This window comes from Cupressus sempervirens, chromosome 6, assembly GCF_028749045.1.
Source record: "Cupressus sempervirens isolate cs-2001-9-10 chromosome 6, ASM2874904v1, whole genome shotgun sequence".
Classification (NCBI taxonomy): domain Eukaryota; kingdom Viridiplantae; phylum Streptophyta; class Pinopsida; order Cupressales; family Cupressaceae; genus Cupressus; species Cupressus sempervirens.
This window is the reverse complement of record NC_143123.1, coordinates 181,182,281-181,197,204: the sequence shown is the minus strand read 5'-3', so window position 1 is coordinate 181,197,204 and position 14,924 is coordinate 181,182,281.

The following is a 14,924-nucleotide window of genomic DNA, read 5'->3' as shown; positions in this document are numbered from 1 at the left end:
TACACAAAAGTAGAACTTACTTCTTCAACTCCTTACACTCAACTTTACATTGAAGCTATTCTTCCATCAGTGAGAATAGCTGCTACAAATTCCTTGTAACCAAGGGACCCTGAACCTATGCTACATTTTCTGGAGACATGTTAGGAGTTTTCATAACATTCTGGATTATATGGTGATTGTAAAGCCCCACCAGGGAACCCAAAAATAATTAACCAAAAGTTCCACTAAGTTTGCCAAACATTTTTTTTGAAAGATAATAACTTAACGACAATAGATATAATATAGCAGAAGCATTAACACTAACACAAACACATACCATAAAATAAAACAATTCTTAAGGGTCCCATGATGTTGAATCACATTTTTAAGTTTTAATTAATATTAACTCTAATATATAACACATCCATATTAAATAATTGTTGGATACAATTGTTCAATTGTGTGTTGTCTTTGATGTTACACAAATGTCATATCAGTTATTAGTTAGAGTCTATCAAGCTCAGATGGTTAGCAAGGCAAAAGATAAAGGTTACCAAGTTCAGAAGGTTAGCAAAGAAGGTTTACAGTGTCTACCGAGCATTCTCAGGCTTTACCTTGCATAGGCAGTTGTTACTGAGCTCACTCGATCATCAAGAGAAAATAGTGTAGGAAACAGTTCTAACCAAGCTTTCATGGACAATAAAGAAAATTCAGTTGTTATCAAGCTCACTCAGTCATCAAGAGAAAATAGTGTAGGAAACATTCCTAACAGAGCTTTCATGGATAGCAAAGGAAATTCAGTTGTTACCGAGCTCACTCGGTCATCAAGAGAAAATAGTGTAGGAAATAGTTCTAACCGAGCTTTCATGGACAATGAAGGAAATCTAGTTCTTACTGAGTTAACTTGGCAGCCGAAGGATTTTGCAGCTTTTGCAATGTTAACTGAGTTAAGATGATTAACTCAAGAAATTATTTTTGGATGCAGTATTTACTGGGTAGGGTTGGCTAGTGAAGGGTTTGATTATTTTGTGAAATAAAGTTTATTTGTTTAATGTAATATTTGAGCTGATTGATATATGGTTTATTGGTAAATTTAACTTGTGAATGAGCCGACTTGATAATCTAAATGGTATATACAAGAGGTCAAATTGTGAATTCTAAGTGTGTGTAATAGATGTGAATGTGAAAAAGGACTAAGAGCGAATTTTGAAGGATGATTAGAGATCATTGAGGAGGAACAAAGCTATATTTGATCAAGAAGGATCTAATAGTGCAAAATGGAGATCTGTTATCAGCAAATTTAGTTGCATCTTATTCAGGTCAATTCATTGTTACTTTCTAACCATTGTAGAAGTGATTTCAAATCTCTTAATAGAGTTGGTTTAACAACCATTTGTAAATCCTCTAACAAGGTGACAATTCAATTGAATTGTTCTAAAGACCTCTAGCAAGGCCACTCCTAATAGGGTGATTAAATCCTCTAACAAGGTCACACACCTAATAGTGTATATTGTAACCTTTAACAGGGTTAGCTCCTAACAGGGCTCACTTTAGAAGAGTGAAAAATTGGTAGCTAGTTACTTGGTGGTTTTTCCCATATTGGGTTTCCACATTAAATCTAGTGTCTCTTGTGTTCATTTTATTATACCTTTGCATGCATATTAATAATTATGAATGCTAGATGATCAGTAATAAGTTAATCTACAGAGTTACAACATTTTTTTATAGTGTTTACTGAGTATTAGTAGTAACTAGTTATTTAAGACATCTAAGGGATCCGTGGATTTGTCTTTGTGGTAACTGATTCACCCCCCCTCTCAATTACTCCATCTATAATTTCAACAATTGGTATCAAAGCTTTTGGTGCTTGCAGGAAAATATTTCAAGGATCTAAGCCAAAGGTTAGGATGTCTTATAAGGGGGAAATTCCAAGACTTAACAGGGACAACTTCTCAGCATGGTAGGGGTTGATGAGACTTCATCTAGCTTCTATTGGTGATACAGGACTGAAGTACCTTGATGAAAAATATGTAGAACCTACTGGTACATTATCTATCAATGATATTGCTGAAAAGAAGACCCACAACAACATGATGATAGATATAGCATCTACTTTGAGTTATGAAGAATTTGACGACATCAAGGATTGCAAAACCGCCTTTGAAATGTGGAACAAGTTAAAAGAAATCTATGGAGGAGATGATAATGTGAGAAAAGACAAAGCAAAAAGTTTGAGAGGACAATTTGATCAAATGAGGATGAGAGAGGATGAAAACATTGCAAAATATGTTGAAAGAGTTAAAGCACGTGTTAGTGCAATCAAAGCATCTGGAGGAGATACCAAGGAGGAGACAATTATAAGTAAAGTTCTTATAACTCTACTTCCCATTTATGAAATCAGAGTTTCTACAATTCAAGAAAGAAGATGTGAAGAAAATCATAAGATAAATGTAGAGGCCATAGTTGGAAGATTGACTACATTTGAACTAGAAAACTATGATAATTATGTTCCAACTGCCAATCAGCATTTGAAGCCAAGCTTTCACTCAAAGAAAAAGGCAAAAAGTTAAAAGATCCTCAATCAGATAGTGATGAAGAATCAGAATAGAGTTTAGACAGTGATCTTGAGGTGGTTGAAGCTCTACTAGCAAGGAAATATTCAAGAGGCAAAGGAAAATACAAAGGTAAGGTTGCTTTAATCTATTTTTCTTGTGAAGAAGTTGGACATATTGCTGCTAGGTGCCCAAATAAGCAAAACAAGGATGCAAAGAAAGGTCACAAGTGCAATGGCAAGAAAGACTTCAAATCATTCAAGGATAAAGGTAAGAAAACATGTTTCATGGCTAAAAATTCTAATGATTCTGGTGATGAAGAAGAAGATGAAATTGTTTGCATAGCTAAAGGATGAATCTAATAATGATGAAGAAATGGCACTCATTTCTCATGTGAGAAAAAATAATACATTGATTATAGATAGTGGTTGTTCTCATCACATGACTGGTGATAAAACTAAGTTTGAACACTTTGAAGACTATGATGGTGGCAGTGTAAGATTTGGTAACAATGAACCTTGTTGTATAAGAGGAAAATGAAGAATCTCACTAACCAAGGAACTTGTATGTGATAATGCATATTGGGTAGAAGGACTAAAACATAATCTACTAAGTGTGGCACAACTACTCAATAATGGATTCAAAGTGGAATTCATGCATGGAAAATCAAGACTTCTGGATAGCAAAGGAAAGCTGATTGGATCAGGCACTCAAACAAAAGGTAACTTGTTTTATCTTGAACTTGGTGAATGTTCGTCTTTTATTGCTCAAGTTGAAGAAAGTTGGTTATGGCATAGGAGGTTATGTCATGTAAACTTTGACAACTTGGTAAAGATAAGTAAATTCAAGAAAGTAAGAGGCATTCCTAACATCAGGAAACCTGAGGTTGGTCTATGCAAGAATTGTCAAATTGGAAAAATGGGAAAAACTAGTTTTAAAAGCAAGAACTATCAGTCTGAAGAAATTTTAGAAATTGTGCATACTAATTTATGTGGACCTATTGGCATTGAAAATTATATTGGTGAAAAATTCTTCATTCTTTTTGTTGATGATTATTGAAGAATGATGATAGTCATGTACCTAAGAGAGAAATAAGAAGAATTTGAAAAGTTCAAATGGTATTTGGCCAGAGTGGAAAAGGAAATAGGCAAAAGACTAAAACGTTTAAGGTCTAACAGAGGTGGAGAATTTATTTCACATGAATTCAATAACTTTTGTATTGAAAGGGGAATCAAAAGATAGGTTTCAACACCAGGAACTCCTGAGCAAAATGGAATAGCCGAAAGAAGGAACAGATCTATCATGGACTGTGCAAGAACCTTAATGATTGAGAAAAGCATTGCTGTCAAATACTGGAAGGAAGCTATCAGCATTGCAGTTCATACCTTGAACCGAGTACAGCTGAAAAAGGACTCATTCAAGACCCCCTATGAGTTATGGTATGGCTACAAACCCAATGTAAGTTACCTAAAAGTATTTGGAAGCAAATGTTACATTTTGAAAGAATCTAGAAAAGGTAAATTTGATGTAAAAGGTGATGAACGAATATTTTTGGGATATTCTTGCAAAAGTAAAGCATATAGATGTTTGAATCTGTCTACTCAAAAAGTCATAGAAAGTGCACATGTGAAAGTTGATGAGTTTGTAGAAAGATTGAAGAAGAAAGCAAAAGGGAACCTGAAGGCTATAGGAGATTTGTTTACATTGAACCTGATACAATGCCAAATATACCTATTAATTAAGAATCTTCAACTCCAGAGTCTTTAGTAATTGAGTCGCAGGAAGTTCAAACTGAGCTAATGCCTACTGAGTTACAAGAACACGAGTTGCAAACAAAAGCTACTGAATCAACATCTACCAAGCCTGAGCAACCAAAACCAGAACTAGAAGTTGAGACATAGAATGATAACAATGCAAGTCATTCAAAAGGCAAGGAGCTTGTGTTAGCCAAGTATGTCAAGAAGCATCATGCACCAGATCAAATCATTGAAGATAAATTAGAAGGAAAAATGAGAAGAAGTAAGTTGAAAGGCACTTGTTTACTTGCTGATTTTGAGCCTAGAAATCTCAAAGATGCATTAGAAAATGAAAGTTGGGTTGAAGCTATGAATGAAGAGATAGAACAAATAGAGAAGAAAAAACATAGACTCTTGTACCTAGACCTAAAGACAAAAATGTAATTGGAACTAAGTGGGTATTCAGAAACAAGTTAAATGAAGATGGTAAGGTGTCAAGGAACAAAGCAAGACTGTTATGCAAAGGATACTCTCAAGAAGGTGTAGACTATGGTGAGACTTTTGCTCTTGTTGCAAGATTGGAAGGTGTCTGCTACATACAAAGGATTCAAAGTTTATCAGATGGATGTCAAGTCAGCATTTCACAATGGCATATTGGATGAAGAGGTTTACATTGAATAGCCTAAAAGTTTTTTTGATCCAAACAAGAAGGACATGGTCTACAAACTGCATAAAGCATTATATGTTCTAAAACAAGTCCCTAGAGCATGGTATGAAAGATTGCATAACTATCTTATTTAGATTGGTTTTCAAAGAACTAATGATAACAATAGTTTGTACATAAATGAAGGACCAGATAATATGATTGTTTTAGCAGAGATATTTGTAGATGATACTTTGCTCATAGGAAATGATAATATTTGCAAAGAATTTTTAGAACTAATGAACAAGAAATTTGAAATGTCAATGTTTGGTGAAATCAAGTTCTTTTTTGGTTTTCAAATTCAATAGAGTAAGAATGACATCTACATCATTCAATCTAAATACATCAAGGAGATACTGAAAAAGTTTGGTATGGAAGACTGTAAACTAGTTGGGACTCCTATGTGTATTGGATTTAAACTTACCAAAGATGATGAATCAAAGGAAGTGGATCAGACATTATATAGATCTATGATTAGAAAGTTGTAGTATGTAGTGCATACAAGACTAGACATTGCCCTTGCAGTAGGAATTGTGGCAAGATTCTCAAAAAAACCAAAAGAAAATCACATGATGGCAATCAAAAGGATCATGAGATATTTAAAAGGAACTGAAGATTTTGGATTATGGTATAAACTTGGAGGAAATCTGGAGTTAAAAGTGTTCACTAATGTAGATTGGGTAGGGAATGTTGATGACAGAAAGAGTACAAGTGGAGGAGCTTTCTTTCTTGGAAAGAGGTTGGTTTCTTGGACAAGTAAAAAGTAGAACTATACATCCCAGTCCACAACAGAGGCTGAATATGTTGTAGCAGTAGTAAACTGCTCAAACATTGTATGGTTCAAACAATTATTGGAAGGTGTGAAGCGAGAAATCAAAGAACCTGTTATTATTTTTTGTGACAACACAAGTGCAATTAACATATGCAAGAATCTAGTGATGCATTCAAAAACCAAGCATATTGCTTTAAAGTATCACTTTGTTAGAGAATTGGTACAAGGAAAGGAAATTAGATTGAAATATGTCCATAAAAAGGAACACATTGCTGACATATTCACAAAGCCTTTACCTAAGGATGCATTTTTGTATCTAAGAGGTAAGTTAGGGGTCATTCCCCTATCTAAAGCTCACTAAAATATAGTTTTAGTGATGCATCAACAAGAATAGAATTGAAGATCTATCAGTTGATGTAGCAAAGTAATTAAGACATTGCATATGGATCAGTACATTAGATACAATGCTATTCAATTGATTTGTGTTGTCTTTGGCATGTGTTGTCAAAGAGGGAGAGTATACTGTCATATCTTTCTAAAATTTGCAAGAAAAAGAGAGCTTGTGTAAGAGGGAGAGATTATTATGAAAGAGGGAGATTATTGAAATTTGGGAAGTTTGGTATAAGAGGAAGAAGTATTTTGTCAAAAAAGACTTGTCTTCAAATTTCATTCTGCTATGACATGTTGCGTTGCCATCAATGCCAAAGAGCGAGATTATTGGATACAATTGTTCAATTGTGTGTTGTCTTTGATGTTACACAAATGTCATATCAGTTATTAGTTAGAGTCTACTGAGCTCAGATGGTCAGAAAGGAAAAAGAAAAAGGTTACCAAGTTTAGAAGGTTAGCAAAGAAGGTCTATAGTGTCTACTAAGCATTCTCAGGCTTTACCTTGCACAGGCAGTTGTTACCGAGCGCACTCGGTCATCAAGAGAAAATAGTGCAGGAAATAGTTCTAACTGAGCTTTCATGGACAGTAAAGGAAATTCAGTTATTACTGAGCTCACTTGGTCATCAAGAGAAAATAGTGTAGGAAATAGTTCTAGCCAAGCTTTCATGGATAGTAAAGGAAATTCAGTTGTTACCAAGCTCACTCGGTCATCAAGAGAAAATAGTGCAGGAAATAGCTCTAATCGAGCTTTCATGGACACTGAAGGAAATCTAGTTCTTACCAAGTTAACTTGGTAGCCAAAGGATTTTGCAGCTTTTGCAGTGTTAACTGAGTTAAGACGATTAACTCAAGAAATTATTTCTGGATGCAGTATTTACCGAGTAGGGTCGGCTAGTGAAGGGTTCCATTATTTTGTGAAATAAAGTTTATTTGTAGCCAACTGATATTTGGTTTATTGGTAAATGTAACTTGTGAATGAGCTGACTAGATAATCTGAATGGTATATACAAGAGGTCAAGTTGTGAATTCTAAGTGTGTGTAATAGATGTGAATGTAAAAAAGGACTAAGAGCGAATTTTGCAGGATAATCAGAGATCATTGAAGAGCAGCAAAGCTATATTTGATCAAGAAGGATTTAATAGTGTAGAATGGAGATCTGTTATCAGCAAATTTAGTTGCATCTTATTTAGGTCAATTCATTGTTACTTTCTAACCATTGTAGCAGTGATTTCAATTCTCTTAACAGAGTTGGTTTAACAACCATTTTGTAAATCCTCTAACAAGGTGACAATTCAGTTGAATTGTTCTAAAGACCTCTAGTAAGGCCACTCCTAACAAGGTGATTAAATCCTCTAACAAGGTCACACCTAACAGTGTGTATTGTAACCTTTAATAGGGTTGGCTCCTAACAGGACTCACTTTAGAAGAGTGAAAAATTGGTAGCTAGTTACTTGGTGGTTTTTCCCATATTGAGTTTCCACGTTAAATCTGGTGTCTCTTGTGTTCATTTTATTTAACCTTTGCATGCATATTAATAATTATGAATGCTAGATGATCAATAATCAGTTAATCTACCGAGTTACAACATTTTTTATGGTGTTTACCAAGTATTAGCTTTAATTAGTTATTTAAGACATCTAAGGGATCTGTGGATTTGTTTTTGTGGTAATTGATTCACCCCCCCTCTTAGTTACTCCATCTATAATTTCAACAAGAATAACTACAAGTAAAAATCCATTTAAATAATATAAAATTATATAAGATGCTTCTTGGCAATAAACAAAGTGCATAATCATCCACTATACAGGTCACAGGGTATGAAAGGCTGAAAGAATATACATTATAAAAATAGATTACATCATCTTGTAAGATCTATGAAATCAAATAAAATACAATACAGTACAACCATCTATCATAATATATAAGAGACAAAATGAAAGAGAGTACAAAACAAGGAACTCCAGCCACAACATCTCAATGGTATAAGTACAAAGCACTACTACCCAAACTCGTGAAACCAAAAAAGGTCCACTCCCACCACATTGAGGAGATAAAATCAAGTCCCAAACAAGATAACAAACTCAAAAGTCAAAACCAACATCTACGTTCAAAGAATCACCTGAAAGAAAACTATCTCAAAGGGTACCAAGGCACAAGTATCAACTAATCCTAGAGGTAACAAATACATGTAGGAAATTTACTATGCAAGTGGGCAAGTGTCATCGCGTGAGCTAACTTTAAGGTTACCCAACAATCTTTTAATACTCCAGTCCCCTAGTGTCTCTATGCAGTGTCAGTATCCTTTCATACAGATAAGGCATACTAACAAGTCAACTCTAAGGTTACCTTAGTAGTCTTTTAATACTCCACCCCCCTAGTGACTTTCTGTGGTACCAATATCTTATTAATTTATTTTAAATGCATTTAATAAAATGTTATCACTTATTAAAATAACCTACAATGGGTTACTTGTTAGCCTCTTTAGGGCCTCGACCTCCATTGCAAGCCACTTCCCAACATGACATACAAAAAATGTACCCTAAGCTCAACAAAAGAAACAGATCTCAAATTACTATAAACCACACATCAATTTTTAAATAAGCAACTGGAAAGTACTAAAATATTATTGATCATAATCATAGATTCCACCAATATGATCATCCTAATAGGATTGATCCAAAATCAAGTACACATAAACCAAATCCATGTCATAACATGACATCACCAAAAGAAAATCATTTAATCACCTTAGTCCTATACAAGCAATTGGGAAGCAATCATAGATAACTACTTGAAGACTCAAAAGGTTATACTAGAAAAGTCACACCATTCACCTCAGTCCCACACAAGAAACTGGAAAGCACATCAAAATATCTGATTAAACTCATCATAGCACACACATGACCCATTACCATGGTAGGGAATAAAAGATCATAATCAAAACATCATCATGACATCACAAAACAAAACTCCCAAGCCTTTGGTAAACATCTTGACTAGTCAAAGCTAAGTTAACCCCAAAATCGACATTAGTAAATCACACATTGCATACAATACATACACAATAACCTTTCATAATTCATTAAGTTTTGGAAAAAACACAAGTTTAATTTTCACTAAAGGTTTTCAAGTTTTCATTTCATTTTTAGGTATTATAGATTCACTAAAATTCTTAAGTCCACACAAGTCTCAACACTCAACAAAACATAACAAGGTGTTTAAGCATAGTTTCATTGTTCAATTTGTTATGAAAACATAAGAGTTCAGTAAACATACACAACCATTTTTGTCTTTTCAAGGTATGTTAATAACAAAGGTTTTCAAATAAGAAAATTTCCCTAGTAATATAAATCGTTTCCATTTATAGTATTACAATTGATAGGGTTTTCAATTAAAATCCAAGGTTCACATTTTTCATTTCCAAAATTTCCAATTATTATTGTCTCTAGAGTTTTTCAATATACAACTAGGGTTCCAATTTACATACATCACTTAACAATGTAACCCTAGAAGTTCCTCAAATTCACTTAGATAAATCAATCAATAAGTTCAAAATAAATAGTTTAATTAAACCTAGTTGATTTAACACTAAAACCCCATTTCCAATCAACTTATAAATTTGCTATCTAGAATATAATTTTAAATGCATATTATGAAAATTAAGAAATTAACATTAACTATTAAAATAATAATAATTAATTATTAATAAATAGTTTTTAATTTATTAATAATCAACATTATTACTATAATAACTAATATGAACAATTTAATAATACCATAATTTTGAATTAACTAAATTAAATTTAATAATTTTAATTTAAACTAATTTAAATTAAACACAAACTAAATTTAATAAATTCAATTAAAAAAATTAACAAAATTAATAAGTGCTTGAGGCCTGTTGGCCACTCAATGCACTATGCTCGTAACAAAGTACTCCTGCATCAATAGTACCTGCTATTGTCATAGCAGTACTGTTGTGTAGTACAATAGTAATCACCATGGTGGAGAGAAGAAAGGGGGGAGGGTTGGTGGCCCTGCCCACTAATTATATATATATATATATATATATATATATATATATATATATATATATATATATATATATATATATATATATATATATATATATATATAACAAAATGCCCTCTTCAATTCATTTTTAAATTTTTGTTTAATAAACATTGTGAATTTAATTTGATAGGGAAAACCCAATGAACCAATCAAATTTTGCATTCTAAAATTCAATTTCTTCCCAAAACCCTTCGTGATTAAAAAATACCCAATTATTAAATTTATGGAACAAGGGATTCCAAGACTCAGTTTCTTGAGTATAGATAAATTCAAATGAATAAAATAACATTCACAATAGGGTTTCATTAGTGATATCAAACAAATCAACAGATATCCAAGAACATATCTATCTAAACATGACGCAGACAAAAGATTGGAAGATGGAAATCTTATTGCATAAATTAATCACACACAATCCCATGAAGAATGCGAGAAAACCCCCTTTCTTTTGAAAACTTCCTTCTCTAAAAATCGCTTCTCCAAATCCCAGTTCTTGCAAAACGAGCTCCTGATCTCTATTAAAGAGTTCTCCCCTAAATTTAGGGATTTGATTGTGCAATCACGTGAGGGAACTTGTTGATCAAAATCTTTTATTATTTTATTATCTTTTTACTTTATTTATTTATTTATTTTGATCTGTAAGAGGCCAAAGATAAATTTATTATTATTATTTGTTGTGGTTAATTATTTTATTATTATTAGTTAAGCTTGAGTAAATTCAAACCCAAGACCTCCCAATTAAGAGGGTCACAATTTATTGTTGTGTTGTAGGCTCTTGCCTATTTTCTTTTTACATTTTCATGCATAAACTTTTAGATATTTAATTACAAAATATATTTATTTAAATTAATTTTCTTTCTCTCTTTAATTAATTTGTGAGATGTTTTAATAATATATTTAATTAATAATATTATTTAGAGTTTATTATTAAAATAAAACTCCTAAATAATTATTATTAAATTAAATAAATATAATTATACCAAAATTAGAACTTTAATAAAATCTTTTAAATATAATTCTTTTATTTAATTTATTTCTCAATTGATTAAATATAATTAAATGTTGAATTTCATTATAAAATTTTCATTAAATTAAATTATTAAATTATCTTTTAATTTGATTTAATTATAATAGGAAATCACAACAGACCCATAAAACCAGATACAACAACTGAACTGAAGACAAAGAACATAATCAAACTCCAGGGTCACAATCACAAATTCACGTCACTTGATGAATTCAGATGGGTAAACAACTCAGATACTTGTCCTACTTTCTAGGACAATTGGCTTAGGTTAGGATTTGGGCTAAATAGGCAATGGCAAGAAGTGATACATTGTGTAGATCTCGACTAGCAAGTGACTATGACTCCCTTCCTCAACCACATCAGAAACATCATACATAAAGTAAAATAGATAGGTACACCATACACATGCAAGTATGGGGTAAGTAACCATAGAATTGCATATAAATAATCTATCTACTAATCATCATGAGATAACTAAAATCACTAAATGAACATACATCTATTATTATCAAAATAATCATGAAATAATTGAAATAACTAACTCATCACATATATGAATTGTGTATAAAATAACATTTATTTAAATCTAGTAACCAAGCACCAATAATTATAAAACATAATTAGAAAACAGATCTAAAAGAATCTGACACTATAACAAAAAAGTCAAGTAGGTGCAGGCATTACAGTGATACCCAAATTAATAGACACAATAGATACTTGGTATCCTCGTAGGGAGAGTGTGCCAATACATGCATGGTTACATCCTTGGCTTCCATTGTTGGGAAAGTGTATGGAGCCTTTACATCAAACCATTTGTCATAAATTGGGGAATGCACTTTATGCCTGACATTCAAGTGATGCATTGAATATGCAATTTTATCACCTTGGAAAACTGTATTTGATCTTACTAGTTGGGAACAACCGATTGCTCATTTTATTGTACCTAATCTAATGATAGTTCTACATGGATTTGTAATCAACCTAACTAGACCCATTTAACTAGGTTATGGCTCATGCATGTGCTATTCCCATTTATCATATGGTTGCAATGTTGGAGGCAACTTTTTTCCAAAGTGGCAGCAAGTTTTGTATCATTGACTTTGTTCAAGTCTTGATTTTAATGAAGTAACAAAGTGGTTTTTAGGATGGAAAGGACTATTTCGCCCTGAGCTTCTTGTGCTAAGATCTCTCTATACACACACACACACACACACATATACATATAAATATGTATATATATATATACCTACATACATACATAAATATACATAAATAATAGTAATATATGTATTGCATCTGCATTTGCTTTGCCATTACTTATAAGAGTGTTTCAAGGTTGGGAACTACTTCAACATCCTTTACATGGTTTAGAGGTAATGTCATTGTGGCAGAGGCTTCTATAAGGGAATGAGCCTCGTGAGTTAACATATAATGTCTTAAAATAGTTAAGTGCTACCTAACTATGTCCAAGGTGTCTACATACTGGAAGCATACTCTGTCTACTAGGCTACCTACATACTTGTATCCACAGTATCAAGACCTTTAAAGTACTCACTCTAATGAATACATAGTTCTAGTTTCTAATTCTTTTTCTATATCTATATTACTATAACCACTAGTGAGCTTTGCTCACCTAATACAACTCTTCACCATCATACACCCACTCAAGCGAATTAGGCAGTTTTCTATAATTACAATATTATAATACCTCGATACAACCTTTGAGTTGTAGTTTATAGTTAATGTAAGGTTAACCTATTTACATCCTAACTCACTTCTTATATAGTTATGTTTAAAATCTTGTGACAATAATCAATGGGTCTAGATAGACCAGTCAAGTTAATGCTGAAACTCAGAGTTTAACCTTCTATTTTCAAAAGCCAGGTAGACTAGGTTGCATTTGCTGAAATGTCTTAAGATAAACCACAAGTATGGTTCTTCATTATATAAGTGGACCCTTTATTCAAATGTAAAACTAATTGAGTGTATAACTTCATTGAAGACTTGAGTGTAAGGAGTTACTACCTTGAACCTATGCTACAATTTCCTGGGAGCCAAGGGACCCTAAACCTGTGCTACATTTTTTGGAGACACATGAGAAGTTACTACCAACTTTAGTACTTCATAGCATTTTGGATCATATAGTGATGCCCAAATTAACAACAATGGTAGATATTTGGGACCCTTGTAGGGAAAGCATGCTAATACATGCATGGTTACATCCTTGGCTTTCATTCTTGGGACACACACATGATGGTCTTCAAGTTTATGGCTTTGAAACTCTCAGTGTCTATCTAGATTCTATAAAACAACAAGTGCTTGCATAATTTGGAGATAGATGGGTGATTGCATCATTGGAGTAGCTAGTTGAGATGCATTGTAATCAAACTAGAGGAAATCATTGATAAACCAAACATATAATGAAGAGGAAACTTGAAAAATTGAATGCTAATATGCTGAAATGAAAGCTATCAAGGATCAAACACCTATGCTAGAGTTACAACACAATGTGAAGTTGATTTTATATATAAACCAAAAAAAAGAAAACATGACATAAATAATTCCCCATTTGTTTTAATTATGGAGAGCTATGCACAAAAGAGGGTGGAGAGCTTCGAATGAGGGCAGAGAGCTTTGAACATTGGTGGAGAGCTCTAAGCTCAAAATGTTAGTGGATATTTCATTGCCATGCCCTTGTGATCATTGCATTTCATTGCCATGCCCTTGGTGGAGATTAGTGGAGATCTACGATTTTTTTGCTATGCCCTAGTGATCACTACATTTAATTGTCATGCCCTTGTGATCTCTGTGCTCTTTGCACTACAACATTTTGGTCAAATTGCAACAATAATTTGTAATGGTGGTGTAATTTATGGTGATTTTGATGTTTGTTTTTTATAATTTGTGGTGTAATTCGGGCCCAAATTTAGTAGTGATTGCTCTGCAATTTTCTTCAAGGGGAGAAGAGGTACCTATGTAAATGTTCTTTTCTTTTCCTTCTAAATATGTATCTCTTTATATTTCCCCTAGCAAGTGATTAGAGAAGCTTCTCTTTATGTATATGTATGTGTGTATATACATACATGCACATATGTGTGTGTCTATGTGTATATATATATAGATATATATCGATATACATATATATACATACATACATACATACATATATAAAGATCACAAGGTTACAACAAAAAGATGCAAAGATCACAAGGATATGACAATGAAATGCATATATGCAGAGATATATGCATACATACATACATATGCACATACATACATACATACATACACACATACATACATACATACATACATACATACATACATACATCTGCATATGCAATTTTATTACCTTGGAAAATTATATTTGATCTTTACTCAATCACCAAGAGATAATATAATTTGTAAGTACACATTTTTTCATACTTAGTAATGCAACGAACAAGTGTGATGGGGCCAAACCAAGTTCACAATGTGAAAATGTGCAAGGGAAAGTCAAGGTTCACCAAACACAAAAAATAGCAACTATCCCTTCTACAACTCAAACACCCTCCCAAAGGCTATGTTGGATATATTTAACTTATATAAGATAGATTTAAGAGGTTTCAAGTGGTTTTAGATCCTCAACCCAATCCTAGCACTCAAATTCCTCAAAATTGCCTAGTAGGCCTAATTGCCCCCAACTAGGTC